Here is a 17,161-nt window from a genome sequence, read left to right as displayed (position 1 = left end):
GCGACCGCCCATTAATATTGAAAAACGTGCACGCTGATTGGTCAGCATGCACGTTGTAAATCAGAGTTATAGTAATGGAAAAAGGTCCGGTTGCCTGGACTTTAATTTTTTTTTTTTTTTTTTTTCAGCAACGGAGAATGCAAGATCTCCGTTGCTTCATGTTGTCTCGCTATGTTAAACTAGTTTAACATAGCGAGACAGTTTGTAAAAAGCAACGGAGATCTTGCATTCTCAGTTGCTTTTTTCAAAACTGTCTCGCTATGTTAAATGGGTTTAACATACCGAGACAGCTTTAAAAAAAGCAACTGAGATTTTCCGTTGCTTTTTTTAAAGCTGTCTTGCTATGTTAAACCCATTTAACATAGCAAAACAGTTTTTAAAAAGTAACTGAGATCTTGCTTTCTCTGTTGCTTTTGCCCACAGCTCTGAGGCATACGCATGCGCAGTACATCAGAAGTGCCGCAGAATACCAGACAGCTGCGGAAGGGCAGCAAGGAGGCATTATACAATGCTATTATTTAAGAAAAGTTTTTTTTTTTCTTAAATGTCATTGTATAATAGCAATAACCCACTTCTGGGTGTGGGTAATGCTGGATTTAGCCACAGTTGGCTTTGTTTGGCGACTTGGGCTTCGCTCTTGTGACCAAACCACACCAACCATGGGTAAATCCAGCATTACCCACACCCAGGCATGGGTTACTGCTATAGTGTTACACAGTACAAAAAAAACTCTTTATTCCTGTACCAAACCCCAGTTGCTTACGCTAAGAATTTCCATTTTGTGGGGCTTATTGTGAAGAGGCATGTCAGGTAAGTGTTGTGTTAGGGTAGAGTGAGTGAGGGGCTGGCGGTGGAACACTGGAGATGCCATACTGGAAACCAAACAAATTTTGAAGTAATACTGACAGGGCACCAGATGAATTTCTGGGCAGTGTTAACAGTTCACACGGACTCAGAAAATATCATTGTTTGACGCTTTTTTGTTAACTGGGAAAGTCCACTGAGTTAGAAACCTATTTCCAGTGGGAGACCTGGGGAGAGAAAGCTCCACAATGAGTAAAATACCATCAGATTACCGTAGGTAGTTATACAATTGTAGACTTTAAACTGTATAAAAAATAAGTTTATTTTTCTGTCACAGCATTGTCTGATTGCGGGATGATCAGTCAGTGCAGTGTTTTGTGTAGTATGACTGCCGATGCAATGTCCCACTTTGACAAACCATACAGATTGCGTGTCCTAGAGTAGCATGACTACTGTTGAGGCACTGAATATTTTCCCTTTGTACACATATATCCAGAAGGACTGCGGTAGTGGTGCTGCGGTAGCGTTGTCGCCTCATAGGAAGATGTTGTCCCATTCGATTCTCAGCTAGAGCATCTTCTGTGTGGAGGCATACGTGAATGGAGCGTGCCTTCGTTGAAGGTTGTGCATCAGGGCTGGTAACCCGGTACGTAAAAATCCACTACCAATCATTAGCGGACCGGAGTTCCGCTGTGGCGACCCCTAACTGGGAAAAGCCGAAAGACACAAACAAACTCATATATCCAGAAAGATGTCTAGTTATGCAAGAGGTCATCGGTACCCAAATGATGCAATTATTTAAGTGCAGTGGATAAGTTTACTTGATGTCTGTTTCCTTTGACTGTAGTCTCTGAATATCCTCTAGAAAATTGAAGGAGCCAGTGGCATAGGTTCATAGGTATGTACTAGGTAGATACTAGGCTATTGGCCCTGGGGCCTATACAAGCCCAGCCAAAAAGGTTTCTTTGTGACTGTAGATTTAAAAGATGCAAAATCATCACATTCTTACAGATCCAGATTTATAGGTGTTTAGGGTTGTGTGTTTAGATCACATTAAGTGTTCTCTGCCTTATCCTTTGGACTGTCTACTGCTTCCAGGTGTGATCATAAAGTGTTTATCTCTTGTGATAGTCTGTTGTAGACTGCAAGGTATTCACATTTGTCTTTATTTAGAGTTATCTTTACAGAGTCGTTTAGAAGTGTTGATCTCTCGCTGTATAAGGTATCTCCTACACAGGCTTGGATTGAGAACATTTAGAGGTCTTTTCAGACTCCTCACAAGAGTGTTTATTTTTCTGGTGTGTCTGCTGAACACCTCAGTCCATAGAGCTTTTCTTCCAAAGGGAAAAATAGATCTGTATTTAGATTAATTCCGGAGGGTTTCCACTTGCACTTCTGTCTTAGGAAGGGAAATCCTCAGGATACTGGATCTCATGGCGTATATGATACTCTGATACCTCTTGCAAGACTTGACATGCAAAAGAGATACAGTGGTGCCTAAAGTCTATGGTTCCATCTACATCCTTTGACTTTTCAAATTCCAATTTTAAGATTTTTGAAAAGGTAAATTATGGTGGAGTATCAAACCTGTCCGTATTCTGGTCTTCCATTCTCTCCTGCTTCAGTACAGTACTGTCGCAACAGATTCCACGGAACTTGCTCAGGGAGAAGTGTCCGTGGGAACAAAAGTGCATGGTCTTGGGGGAGGGGACACAGTCTAAAACATAGCGTAAGGTATGTTGGCTATCAAAGTGCTCTCAACACTGTAAATCATCTTATTCCTGGGACCTGTACAGTTGTTTAGATAACATGACCGTGATGTGTGTAAAGTAGAAAGGAGGGAGACTGTTACTCTCTGTGCAGACTAATGTTAACCTGGGATATAGCTTTTAACACTGTCGCATGCTATCTATATCTTGCATTCCATCAGTGCAGAATTGTGTGGCAGCCACATTTGAGCAGAAACGGGACAAACCCTCAGGAATGTAAACTGAACTTGATGGTCTTCAAGACTTCATCCATCTATGGGGCACACCTCGTATCTCTCTACCTCCTATCTAAACAATTGGCAAAATTCTGTTAAAGGACTCCATGCAAGAAGTCCTGGAAGACTGATTCCTTTTCCTAGACAGGAATATGTTGCATGCTTTTTCACTAATGTCCAAGTTATTGCTTAACATTTCATAAGGACTCTGGTGATTCCCTTCTGGCCCAGGCAATAGTGGATATCCTTCTGTTCTAATGTTGTAGTATTCCTAACATGTGATCCTCTGCCTCAAGTGACCGGATGTCTGGCCGGTGTGAAAGCTTTTAGCTACTGCAAGCACAGGGGACGTCGCACATATGGCTTCTCTGTCAGCCATAAGAGACTTCTGCATGTACACTCCTCCAAACGTCTCTGCTGCCATTCAGAACACTTGACTCTTACGTCAGTCTTTTGCCTGTTTGTGTTGCTGCTTCCAGATAAGTGCCCCAATGTCCTTCAAGGATGCATCTGCAGTGCTTACATATGGGTTGTCCTGCCTCAGGCAGCCCTTCGGTTGGCCGGATTCCAAAGTCTGGGTCCGGCGTCGGCTGATGTCGCCCCTTTCCTGACATCAGAGCGCCTGGGATATAAAAGCGTCAGCCGACACCATCTTCCCCAGTCTTTCTTGCTGCGCGGTGCCCGAAGCAGAAGCAGTTCGCAAGTGCCGGTCGGCCAGCTCCTGTAATTTCAGCTAACCGAAGACTTCAGCTGAGGCAAGAAAGAGTCCCCAACGGGGTACTTAGCTTTTTGATGTCAGATCAAACGTTTAAAGTTAATTGTTTAACTTGTGGGACACAAATACCTCATAAGGATTTCCACTCTTACTGCCTCACCTGCCTAGGCCCAGACCACGACGTTTCGGCCTGTGCAGCCTGTGCCTCCTTCACTAGACGCACTCTTAGGCGTCTGTCGGAGTTTGAAGAGGAATTTTTTGGGGATAGTTACTGTTACAAGATGCCGTCGGAGCTTCCGACTACTCATTTAGCCAAAAAACAGAAGGACAAGGACCGACACACTCGGCCCGTGGTTTTGGCCGAAACCATGCCTAGGCCTACTGTGAGTGTCTCGCTATCTGCTGAAATGGAATCCTTGGTGCTTCCGACCGACGAAACCGTACAACCGTCAACCTCGGTCCCAGAGGCCACCTCTGAGTCTGTCATAGAATTCCCTTCTGAAACCGGTGCTCTGGAAACAACCAACACCATTTCTCTAGATAAAACTACTCCAGCACGTGGGGCAGCCAGGCCTCCTGCATCCATGTCCATAAAGGCATTTTCCCGTGCTAAAGCTGCTAAGCAGCCAAAATCTCTCCCTCCCAAGGCTATTCCTCTGGGATCCACTACCGGTTCGCAGATTTTAAGTTTAGCTGAGGACCTTATTTCCTTAATTAGGGGCTCTCAACCTCCTCTAGACAGAAGGCCCAGGGTTGAGCACACAGATCCCCCAGTCTTCTGATGAGGCCTCAGATGACTCTGCTCTATCAGACTACCAGGAGGAGGCCTTTATGGCCTACGAGAATTCTGATGCAGAGGAATCTATTCCCTCGGCCTCCCCTCCTGAAGAGTTGTCCTTTGGGGAGACGCTTCACTCCATGAGAGAGCATTTCAAATGGCAGGGCCAGGAATTCTCTGATTCCAGGAAGAGGTTAAGGACTTTTTTGCATTTACCTCAGCATAGACCTTTGGCTATTCCTCCTGTTTTAAATGTCATTGATGATGTGTACTCTGAGTCTAGTATTTCACCAGACTCCCTTCCTCCGGCTCCTATCAAACCCGACAGGTACTACAGGGTCCCAGAATCACATAATTTCCTTTACAAGGGCCACTCTGCTGACCCAGAAACTATTTCCCAGGGCCCTAAAGGGGTTGCAACCACCACTACTAAAAATCCACTTCCTTCTGAAAGGTAGTCCAGGGCTTTAGAGAGTTGGGGTAAAAAAGTGTATACTTCTTCCACTCTATCTATGAGGGCATTAAATTGTCAATTCCATATGATACAGTACCAAGAGTATTTGTTAGATGAATTGCATAAACTTTCTTCGCCTGAACCCCTAGATCGCAAGGCACTTCAGGATCTGGTACATAACTCCCAGCAGGTTAGCAACCATTTCTTGCAGTGTGGTTATGATGCATTGGAAGCTTCATGTAGGTCAGCAATGACAGGTGCAGTCATACGTAGACATGCTTGGCTGAAGGAACAAACTCTGCCAGACCATGTTAAAGCAAAGCTACTGGATGCTCCGCTGGAAAAGCAAAAGTTATTTGGCTCCAACGGCTCAAGAGGTCTTAAAGAAATTTGAAGAAAAGGCTAAATCAGTTTGAGGAAAAGGCTAAATCAGTACAAACAGTCAAAGATTTTCTCCAGGTCCAACCACCAAGATTCAGCAGAAATTGGCCTTCTAAGAATTGGTCCTTTCCGGACACAGACAGATCTCAGAGGCAGAAACAGACGTGCCAGAGGTAAAGGGCAAGCTCGAGGCTGCTACAGAGGACGTTAGTGGCAGCCTCCTAACCAGAGAGGTACTGCAGGCCCTACAACTACTACACAAGGACCACCTCAATGACTTGACTTTGTCCCCGCCAACCAGGTCTCAATTGGAAGCACCGCCAACCAGGTCTCAATTGGAAGCACCTTTGGGCGGAAAGTTATCTTTATTCTCAGAAAATTGGCACAGTATTATAAAGTACAAATGGACACTGCAAATAGACAAAGGATACAGGTTCCATTTTCATACATTACCAAAAAGGCAAGGCATGCCAAACCTGCCACCAAACCAAAGGGCAGAGGCTTTAAAACAAATTTCCAAACTACTACAAATGAAAGCAATAGAAAGGGTTCCTCTCCCAGAACAAGGCCAATGATTTTATTCCAGACTATTCCTTGTTCCAAGAAAAGAAAAGCAATGGAGGCCTATTCTGGACTTGTCCACACTGAGTACTTAACTCATTGTGCCAAAATTCAAAATGCTGGCCTTACAGCAACTCCTTCCCATGCTGGGCAAGGGGTCATGGCTGGTAACTCTAGACCTCAAGGAGGCATACCTGCATGTCCCTATCAGACAAAGTTGCAGAAGACACCTCAGATTTCTTGCAGGTTCAGAGCATTATCAATTATCAGCATTACCCTTTGGCTTATCTACTGCGCCCAGAGTATTCACAAAATGCCTGGCATTAGTAATTGCACATTGCAGACTTCAGGGGATTCAAATATACCCATACCTGGACGACTGCCTCATACAAGCGGACAGCCAGCAAACACTGGTAAAACACTTAAACTATGCCATCCGACTACTACAGGCCTTGGGATACACAGTCAACATTCAGAACTCAAGACTTGTTCCATCCCAACGAATAATTTTCCTGGGTGCAAAACTGGATGCAAACACCCAAATGGCTTTTCTCACAGAAGAAAAACAAGCACAACTACCGGATTATTTCAGAAATCTGACAACACAAACTCAGCTAACTGCAAGGAAAATCCTGCAGGCCCTGGGTTTCATGGCATCTTGCATTCTTCTGATTCCACAAGCAAGGCTGCATATGAGGAAACTACAATGGTACCTAAGGAGTCTATGGTCTCAGCACAGTCACAGCCTAGAAACTCTGATCCCCCTCATTCCATGCCTTCAAAAGGAATTCCTGTGGTGGGCAAAAGCAAGCCAGTCAAACATGGGCCTGCCTTTCAGCAAGTCACATACCAGCCAAACCATTACAACGGACGCCTCAGATCATGAATGGGGAGCACACATGGAGGGCAGATGCATTCAAGGACAATGGACACAAAAAGAATTGCATCTGCACATCAACCAAAAGGAAATGCTGGCAGTGATGCATTCCATCGAGGGCTTCACGCACTTCCTGCACCAAGGTCACCTGTTAATAAAGACAGACAATACCACAGTTATGTGGTACATAAACAAGCAAGGAGGTACCCATTCATACCCTCTTTGCAGGCTGGCGATGAATCTGTGGGAACTTTCCCTAAAACTCAATATAGAGCTACAATCCCAGTTCGTACCAGGAAAAGACAATGCACTGGCGGACAGCCTGAGCAGAAACATCATGGATCCACACGAATGGATGTTGCACCCAGATATCTTTCTCCAGATAACACAATCATGGGGAAGTCCGGACATAGATCTTTTTGCCTCCCACCACAACCATCAACTGAGGAAATTCTGCACAAGGACATACCATCCTCAAGCATGGAAAGTGGACGCACTCTCCTTCAGCTGGAATACTCTAACAGTATATGCATTCCCACCACTGCCACTGATGACCAAGGTCTTACTGAAGATCAGGACAGAGCAACCAAAAGTAATTCTGATAGCCCTGGACTGGCCGAGACAACACTGGTACCCACTGTTAAGGAGCATGTCACGCACGAAACCTTGGCCTCTACCACAATGGTCACTTCTACTGACACAACACAATTACAAGACTCTGCACTCCAGCCTCAAAACCTTGCAGCTGACAGCCTGGAAAATACCTTGACTCCTCGCCAGGATAAACTATCCAAGAGGGTACAGGATATCATCATGGAAGCCCGGCGTCCTTCCACAAGAAAAGCATATTCAGCAAAATGGAAAAGATTTCGAACCTGGAACACCACGAAGGGTCAAGATCTGACAGTCATGAGCATTCCACATATTCTGGAATACTTGGCTGAAATGCTCCATAATGGCCTTTCTTATTCCTCCATAAAAATTCATGCTTCAGCAATTTCAGCAGAGTACAACACTGATCCACCTGTATTCTCTCATCCTCTACTAAGGCAATTTCTAAGAGGGATAAAAAACATCAACCCTCCAAGGAAACCACCAGTGCCTACATGGAACTTTAACTTCATGTTGGAAAAATTAACTCTTCCTCCATTTGAACCAGCAGCATCTTCAGAACTAAAATTCCTATCTTGGAAGACTGCCTTCCTTCTGGCCATCACCTCAGCAAGAAGAGTATCTGAGTTACAGGCCCTCATTGGTAGTACAGCCTTTTCTCATTTTTCATCAGGACAGAGTCTCTTTGAGAACCAATCCTTCATTCATGCCAAAGGTGATATCCAGGTTTCACTGAACCAAGCTATTCACCTGCCGACCTTCTTTCCAAATTCACAAAATAAAGGAGAGAAACTTCTGCATACTTTGGACATCCACAGACAGTTGCGCTATTACTTGGACAGAACTAAGACTTACAGAAAAACTGACCAACTCTTTGTAGCATATGCTGCTGGTGTACAAGGAAATGCAATTACCAAACAGACAATTTCAAAATGGATAGGAAATTGCATTCGGTTCTGTTTCTCTTTTCATGGAAAAGCTGTGCCAGCTAACATAAGGCCTCATTCCACCATAGCAACAGCCACCTCCACAGCCTTAAGAGGGGTGGCTACAAAGGACATTTTAGAAGCTGCTACATGGAGCTCCGTGTATACATTTTCCAAGCATTACAACTTGCCCTTATATTCCAGATCCAGAGCAGGCTTTGCTAGTGCAGTCCTGCAGGGCATGTTAGCTACACCATCCTTTTCTTAGGTCCTACCTCCCCCAGCTGGGCTATGGTATTCTACCCATATGTAAGGACTGCAGATGCATCCTTGAAGGACATAGTACAGTTTTGTACCTACCATAAATGTAGATGTCCGATAGGTATGCATCTGCAGTCAGGATGTCCTTCATGGATGCATCTGCAGTCATAACAAGTGGGTTGTTCTGTCGTCAGGCAGCCCTGCAGTCGGCCGGATTCCAAAGTCCGGGTCCGGCTTCGGCTGATGTCGCACTCCACCCGACGTCATCTCTGTTGGTCTTCGGGTATAAAAGCATCAGCCGACGCCATTTTCCTCAGTCTTTCTTGCCGCGTGGCGCCCGAAGCAGAAGCTGTTAGCAAGTGCCGGTCGGTCGGATCCAGAGATTACTTCTACCGAATACTACTTCGAAGACTTCTAAAGCTAAGTACCCCGTTGGGGACTCTTTCTTGCCTCAGCCGATGTCAGAAAAAGTTAACAATTGTTTAACCTGTGGGAAACAAATACCTCATAAAGATTTCCACTCTTACTGTCTGCCTTGTTTAGGCCCAGCCCACGACGTAGCAGCCTGTTCGGCCTGTGCCTCTTTCAACCGACGAACGCTTAGGCGTCGGTCGGAGTTTGCAGAACAGTTTTTCGGTACTGATTTTGCGTACATTATGCTGTCGGATCCTCCGACTACCCAATCTTCCAAAAAACGCAAAGATAAAGACCGACACTCGCGGTCCGGTTTCGCCGAAACCACGGTAAAGCAAACATGAGTGTCTCGGTTTCGGCGAAACCGAGAAAACTGATCAAAGTACAGCTGAACCTATTCTTACAACTGAGGCCCCTGCTACAACTCTTGAATCGACCTCAGAAATTTTACCCACCACGGTGGTTGACTTATCAGACACCATCCCTTGGATGTCTCTACCCCAGCACGTGGTGCTGCTAGGCCTCCAGCAGCCATGTCCATTAAGGCCTTCGCCAGGGCTAAAGCAGCCAAGACTACTAAATCAGTGCCTGTTAAACCCCCACATCCAGGCCCTCTTCTAGTTCTCAAATGCTTTCTTTGGCAGAAGATTTAATTTCTTTAATTAGAGGATCTCAATCTCACCCAGACAGGGCCTCTCAGCCCCTGAGAAGAGACCTAGGGCAGAGCCCCTGAGCCAGTGTCTTCTGATGATTCTGCTGATGAATCAGACATAACTGACCAGCCAGAGGCTCCCTTCTCCAATTTTGAAGATTCTGATGCTGAAGAATCCATTCCAGCTGCTTCCCCACCAGAAGAATTCTCCTTTGGGGAAACCTTGCATGCCATGCGAGAACAGTTCCAATGGCAGCAACAGGATTTTTCAGACTCCAGAAAAGACTTAGGACCTTTCTGCACCTCCCACAGCACAGGCCCTTGGCTATACCTCCTGTTCTCTCTGTGGTGGATGATGCTTTCAATGATGTTTGCTCCGCTCCAGATTCTTTACCCCAGCCCCTGCCAAACCAGACAGATTTTACAGGGTGCCAGATACTCATCACCACCTTTACAAGGCCCCACTTGCAGACCCAGAAACTATATCCCAGGGCCCCAAGGCAGTAGCCGCGACCACAGCTAGAAACCCTATTCCTTCTGAAAGGGAAGCAAGGTCATTAGACAGATGGGGTAAAAAGGTCTACACTTCAGCTACTCTCTCAGCTAGAGCTTTAAACTGTCAGTTTCACATGATACAATACCAAGAGTTTATGCTTGATCAGTTAACTAAAAACTAACCACTGATGAATCTCTTGATAAGAAATATGTATTAGAGATGGTAAATAACATACAACAGGTTAGCAACCATTCCTTAAAATGTGGCTATGATGCACTGGAGGCTTCATTTAGATCAGCCATGACAGGCACAGTGATAAGAAGGCATGCATGGCTAAAGGAACAAGCTTTACCGGATCATGTTAAAGCTAAGTTACTAGATGCTCCTATGGACAAGACAAGTTTGTTTGGTACACCTGCCCAGCAGGTTATGAAGAAAATGGAAGAAAAGGCAAAATCTGTTCAATCTGTTAAAGATTTCTTGCAGGTTCAACCCCCAAGGTTTAGCAGGAACTGGCCTGCCAAAAATTGGTCCTTTCCTGACTCCACAAAATTTCAAAGGGGCAGGAATAGACGTTCCAGAGGCAGAAACCAATCCAGAGGAGGTGCCTACAGAGGACGACAGTGGCAAGGTAGCAACAGAGGCACAGACACAGCCACTGCCACGACATCAGCACAACCACAGTGACTTAATCCTAACTCCGCCTACCAGGGAACAAATAGCAGCTCCTCTAGGCGGAAAGTTAACCTTATTTTCAAAGAACTGGCACTACATAACAAAAGACAAGTGGATTTTACAAACCATAGATCAAGGTTACCGGTTTCACTTCCACACTTTACCAGTCAAAAGAGGAATGCCAAATCAACCTCCAAATCAAAAAACAGAGGCTCTACGCCAGATAATGGAGTTAGTAAACATGAGAGCTGTGGAAAGAGTGCCAACAGCAGAACAAGGAAAGGGGTTCTATTCCAGACTATTCCTAGTTCCAAGAAAGGAAAACAGTTGGAGACCAATTCTCGACCTGTCCACCTTAAATACATACATCATTGTCCCAAAATTCAAAATGCTGACCTTACAGCAACTTCTTCCCATGCTGGGCAAGGAGTCTTGGCTGGTAACTCTAGATCTCAAGGAGGCATACCTGCACGTCCCCATTCGACCAATCTGCAGAAGATACCTCAGATTTCTTGCAGGATCAGAGCACTATCAATTCTCAGCATTGCCCTTTGGCTTATCTACTGCCCAGAGTATTCACAAAATGCCTGGCATCAGTAATCGCCCATTGCAGACTACAGGGAATTCAAATTTACCCATACCTGGACGACTGCCTGCTACAAGGGGACAACAAGAGCAAGCTGACAACAGATTTACAAAGGGTCATTTACTTGCTACAAGGACTGGGATACACAGTCAATTTACAAAAGTCAAGGCTGATACCATCCCAAACAAGGACATTCTTGGGCGCGGAATTGGACACAGTACAACAAATGGCATTCCTGACTACAGAAAAACAAAAAGAACTTCCTCTTTACTTATTGGCATTAACAAAACTGAACAAGTTAACAGCAAGAAAATTTCTGCAGGCCTTGGGCTTCATGGCATCATGCATAATCTTGGTCCCATTTGCCAGACTACATATGAGGAAACTACAGTGGTACCTAAAGAATTTATGGTCCCAACACAGACACAGTCTAGAAACAGAAATCCCACTAATTCCATGCTTAAAACAGGAGTTCCTATGGTGGGCTCAGGCATGCCAGTCAAACCCAGGCCTACCCTTCCGCAGATGTCAACCAAGCCAGACCATCACAACAGACGCTTCAGACCTAGGATGGGGGGCCCACATGCTGGACAAATGCGTGCAAGGATTGTGGACACAGGATCAACTTCACCTGCACATCAATCTAAAAGAAATGCTGGCAGTAAAACTGGCAATCCAAAAGTTCAAACCATTCCTCAAAGAGGGCCAGTTGATAAGGACAGACAACACCACAGTCATGTGGTACATCAACAAACAGGGAGGCACTCATTCATACCCCCTATGCAGAATGACCTTGGAGCTGTGGACCCTGGCACTCAGCTACAACATTCAGTTACAGGCAATATTTGTACGGCGGGAGGAGAATACTCTAGCAGACATACTAAGCAGAACCATTTCGGATGCCCACGAATGGAAGCTGCACCCGGACATCTTCAAGACCATCTCAAAGAAATGGGGAATGCCACAGATAGACCTATTCGCATCACCTCTCAATCACCAGCTCAAAAAATTCTGCACAAGGACATTCCACCCACTAGCATGGAAAGTGGACTCACTCTCCTTCAACTGGAAAGGCCTAACAGCATATGCATTCCCACCTCTTCCTTTGATACACAAGGTACTACTAAAAATCAAGGAAGAACGTCCAAGGATAATCCTGATAGCCCCAAACTGGCCAAGACAACACTGGTACCCACTACTGAAGAGCATGTCTCAGAACAATATGTGGCCAATACCCCTGATGCCTTTGATGTTAACTCAGAACAACTACAGCATCATACATCCAAACCTAACGCTGCAACTGACTGCATGGAACATCACATAGCAGCAGCTAATCCAGAACTTTCCCAAAGAGTTAAAGACATTATTCTTGAAGCACGCAGACCTTCAACAAGAAGGAACTATGCTGGAAAATGGAAAAGGTTTGTCATTTGGAGTACCGAAAGAGGAAAAGATGTGTCAAACATAGATATGCCTAACATTCTGGAGTATCTAGCCGAACTTCTTCATTCAGGCCTGTCCTACTCCTCCATCAAGATACATGCATCAGCTATTTCAGCAGAATACAGTTTTGATCCACCTGTTTTTCACACCTTTGCTCAGGCAGTTCCTCAGAGGAATCAAGAATGTAAAACCTCCAAGGAAACCACCATTACCAGCTTGGGATTTAAACTTTGTGCTAGAAAAGTTGACACTATCACCCTTTGAACCAGCAGCAACAGCAGACCTACAACACCTGTCATGGAAAACTGCTTTCCTACTGGCAATTACTTCAGCAAGGAGGGTTTCAGAACTACAGGCCTTAATGGCAGTGCAACCCTTCCTAATCTTCCACCAAGATAGAGTGTCCTTGAGGACTAATCCTACATTTATGCCCAAGGTGGTATCCAGAGTATCTTTAAACCAGGCAATCCACCTACCTACCTTCTTTCCCAACCCACAAAACAGAGGGGAAAGAATACTGCATACCTTGGATGTACATAGACAGCTACGCTACTACTTGGACAGAACAAAAATAGCAGAAAGACTGACCAACTTTTTGTAGCCTATGCAACAGGAAGGGAAGGAAAAGCTATTTCCAAACAGACAATCTCCAAATGGATAGGAAATTGCATACGATACTGTTACTCCTTCCATGGAAAACCAATTCCACAGAACATAAGACCTCATTCTACAAGGGCAACAGCCACTACCACAGCCTTCTTACGAGGAGTGGCAACCAAAGACATTATTGAGGCGGCTACTTGGACCTCCGTGCATACATTTGCCAAGCATTATAATTTGCCTCTATATTCCAGATCCCGAGCAGGGTTTGCCACTGCTGTACTGCAAGGGATCCTAAACACACCATAATCTACTTTTATCCTCCTCCCCTAGTTGGCTATGGTATTCTACCCACTTGTTATGACTGCAGATGCATCCATGAAGGACATAGTACAGTTTTGTACCTACCATAAATGTAGATGTCCGAACTGGATAGCATCTGCAGTCAGGATTACCCTCCTCCTTCCCTCTGTGGTACTCCTAGGGTGTTTACCCTCCTAATAGCTAGCTGTTGGGGAGTCTTTATGGTGTATTTGTTTGTATATATGTACATATATGCTTATTGTTGTGTTTACCTCTATCTATTTGGAAACATTGGCATCTATCCAAATTTTAGCCTGCAAGAGGGCTACTGGCATCTGGGGCAAGAAACACTGAGGAAAATGGCGTCGGCTGATGCTTTTATACCCGAAGACCAACAGAGATGACGTCGGGTGGAGTGCGACATCAGCCGGACCCGGACTTTGGAATCCGGCCGACTGCAGGGCTGCCTGACGACAGGACAACCCACTTGTTATGACTGCAGATGCTATCCAGTTCGGACATCTACATTTATGGTAGGTACAAAACTGTACTTTTTCCCTCCCTCCTACCCCTCTGTGGTATACTATGGGTACATATCCCTCATTTTAGCTAGCTGGGGTTATCTTTTATGGTGTATTTGTTTTTTATTACTGTGCATGTTTGGAATTTTTTCATTTCTCCAAATTTAGCCTCACGTAGAGGGCAACTGGCATCTGGGGCAAGAAAAACTGAGGAAGATGGCGTCTGCTGACGCTTTTATATCCCAGGCGCTCTGACGTCGGGAAAGGGGCGACATCAGCGCGGACTGCAGATGCATACCATCGGACATCTACATTATTTATCAGGAGATTCTCCAGTGGAAGAAATAACTTAGAGATGTGACCTCAACAAATGAAACTTCCTGTTTTGCCACTTGCATTAGACTACTGTAAATCGTTTACAAATGCCCTTCATTAGCTTTCTGTGCCATTAACTGTCAAACACAAATGCCTCCATCAAATGCAGCTGTGATGCAGCAGAAGTGTCTCTGTCTGTGGAAGGTATTATTGCTTGAGGCTTCAACCACTGCCAGATGACATCAAAGCAAAACTGATTGATGCTCCTCTGGATGATGCTTTTTGGTGCTGCAGACTTAAAGTCTTTACAAAAAACGAGAAAGGAACTTAAGGACTACACCTTTTTTGTCACCTGTCCCGAAATTTCCTCTTCTAAAGTCTTAGTGAGAAAACAAACCTGCCCTTCCAGGACTAGGCTGGAAGGCCTCTTCATCCTAAAGCTTCTTTTTTACATTCTACTCAAACTTTTCAGGTAAGCCAGGTAGTCTGTTAATACCAACCTCTTCCAAAGTTTACTCTTTCTCTTTCCCTATCATTTCCAGTTTGGGCAAGTATAACTCTGGATTCACGAGCTCTCTGTTATCCAAAGAGGATACTTAATGACTTGAAAAAAATCTTCCTCCTTTCAGGGCCATTCCTAAGCCTTCTGCACACCATTTGGTATTCCTTTCCACATTTTTGAAAGTATTAGCTTTCTCAAGGAACAATTCATCCTGATGATCATCGTGTTTCACTGTTGCAGTCATTACACTTGGGTTATCCTGCTGGCAGGCTACCCGTAGTCGGCCTGAATTCCAAAGTCCTGGTCCGGCATCTGTTGCTGTCGCCTCTTCCCTGACGTCGGTGTGCCAGGTGTATAAAAGATGCAGCTGACACCATTTTCTCCAGTCTTTCTTGCTGCGCAGTGCCCGAAGCAAAAGCAGTTCGCAAGTGCCGGTCGACCGACTCCTGAGATATTTGAAATTGAATTTCAGATCCAAAGTCTTCTGTGAAGCTAAATACCCCGTTGGGGAAATTTTTTTCTTGCTCCAGACCGATGTCAGAAAAAGTTAACAATTGCATTTCTTTTGGGAAGCAAATGCCTCATAAGGATTTTCATTCTTACTGTATTCCTTGCCTAGGCCCTGACCACGATGTTGCTAGTTGTCAGTTTTGTGCTAGATTTAACCAACGCACTATTAAGCATCTGTACGATTTTGCTTTTCATTACTTTGGCCGAAGGTTTAACTACATAATGCTGCCGGAACAGCCAACGACTGGAGTTCATAAAAAGCGCAATTAAAAAGAAAAGGACAGGCATCAGTGGTCCAAAACTGACGAAGCCTCTTATAGGCCAGTCGCCGGTTCTCGGTGAGGTGCTTTCGCAGCCCCTGACACCTCCTACCTCAGAGCCCAGGCTGCCTCCGACTCCCACGTGGAGACAGCTAGGCCTCTGGATACTCAAGGTATTGGGCCTTCGGAAACTAATCCCTCAGATGGGTCCGGAGCCGCTGAGCAGGCATCTGCTTCTGGGGGTGTTTTCAGACCTACACAGCTTTATATCAAGCCAACTTCAGCATCAAAGACCAATACTAAAACAGTTTTAAAGACAAGGAAACAAGTACAGCATTCTCCAGGACTTCCATGCCTAAGAAACAGATGCTCAAAAATGGTCGAAGACCTCATTACTTTGATCAGGGGTTCCCATCCCCCCCCCGATAAGAGGCCTAGGCAAGACACTGAATGAGTCCTCTGATCAGGTTTCCATTTCCTCTCTATCCTTTTCAGAACAGGGATACTCTATTCCTCCCTATGAGGATTCTGATGCTGAAGAATCGATTCCTTCAGCTTCTCCTCCTGAGGATTACTTATTTGGTGAAACCCTGCATACCATGAAGGAGCATTTCCACTGGGAGAGCCAAGACTGTTCAGATTGTAAGAAAAGGCTAAGAGACTTTCTTTTACTACCTCAACACAGACCTCTTGCTATTCCTCCTGTTCTAGATATTGTAGATGATGTAGATGTATTTTCAGAGTCCGGCCTGTCTCCTGACTTTTTACCTCCTGCACCTGTTAAGCCAGACATACTACAGGGTTCCAGATTCTCATAAATGTCGTCTATATAAAAACCCTGCTGCTGACCTAAAAACCCTGCTGCTGACCCAGAAACTATTTCTCAGGGTCCCAAAGGGGTCAAGACTGCTACTGCAAACAACCCTGTCCCCTCAGAGATTTTAGGGCACTGGACATATGGGGGAAAAAGTTTACACTTCTGCTACCTTGGCTGTAAGGGCTTTAAATGGTCAGTTTCATATGCTTAAATATCAGCAATACTTAATGTCTCTGTTAAAACAGAAAATGTTGACAAATTCTGAATGTTCTGAGAACAAGGAATTGCAGGATTTATTGCATGCAGCTGAACAAGTGGGAAAACATACTTTGCAGTGTGGTTATGATTCACTGGAGGCCTCTTGCAGGGCCGCTGTAACAGGTTCTGTCATTAGAAGGCATGCTTGGTTAAAGGAACAGACTCTGCCTGATCATGTTAAAGCAAAATTATTGGATGCTCCATTACAGCATGATACTTTGTTTGGTGTTAAGGCAGAAGAGGTGTTGAAAATGGAGGATAAAGCTAAATCTATGCAGACAGTGAAGGATTTCTTACAGGTACAGCCACCCAGATTTAGCAGGAACTGGCCTTCTAAGAATTGGACTTTTCCCATGTCAGACAGGCCACAAAGAGGCAGATACAGACGGCCTAGAGGCAGACAACAGCCCCAGGGCTCATACAGGCCCAAACAGTGGGGTGCTTCTACCTCCAAAA

The 17,161-nt window shown here is 45.0% G+C and overlaps 1 protein-coding gene across 1 annotated transcript in view; it reads left to right on the top strand.

The window, feature by feature from the left end:
* Window positions 1-17,161, top strand: part of AGO4 (argonaute RISC component 4) — a gene marked incomplete in the record, with an annotated part of 1,401,134 nt that overhangs the window by 187,081 nt on the left and 1,196,892 nt on the right.

Source organism: Protopterus annectens, chromosome 1.part2, assembly GCF_019279795.1.
Source record: "Protopterus annectens isolate FY-2018-M chromosome 1.part2, PAN1.0, whole genome shotgun sequence".
Classification (NCBI taxonomy): Eukaryota; Metazoa; Chordata; order Ceratodontiformes; family Protopteridae; genus Protopterus; species Protopterus annectens.
Note: the sequence above shows the minus strand (reverse complement) of the source record. Positions and strands in the feature narration are given on the sequence as shown.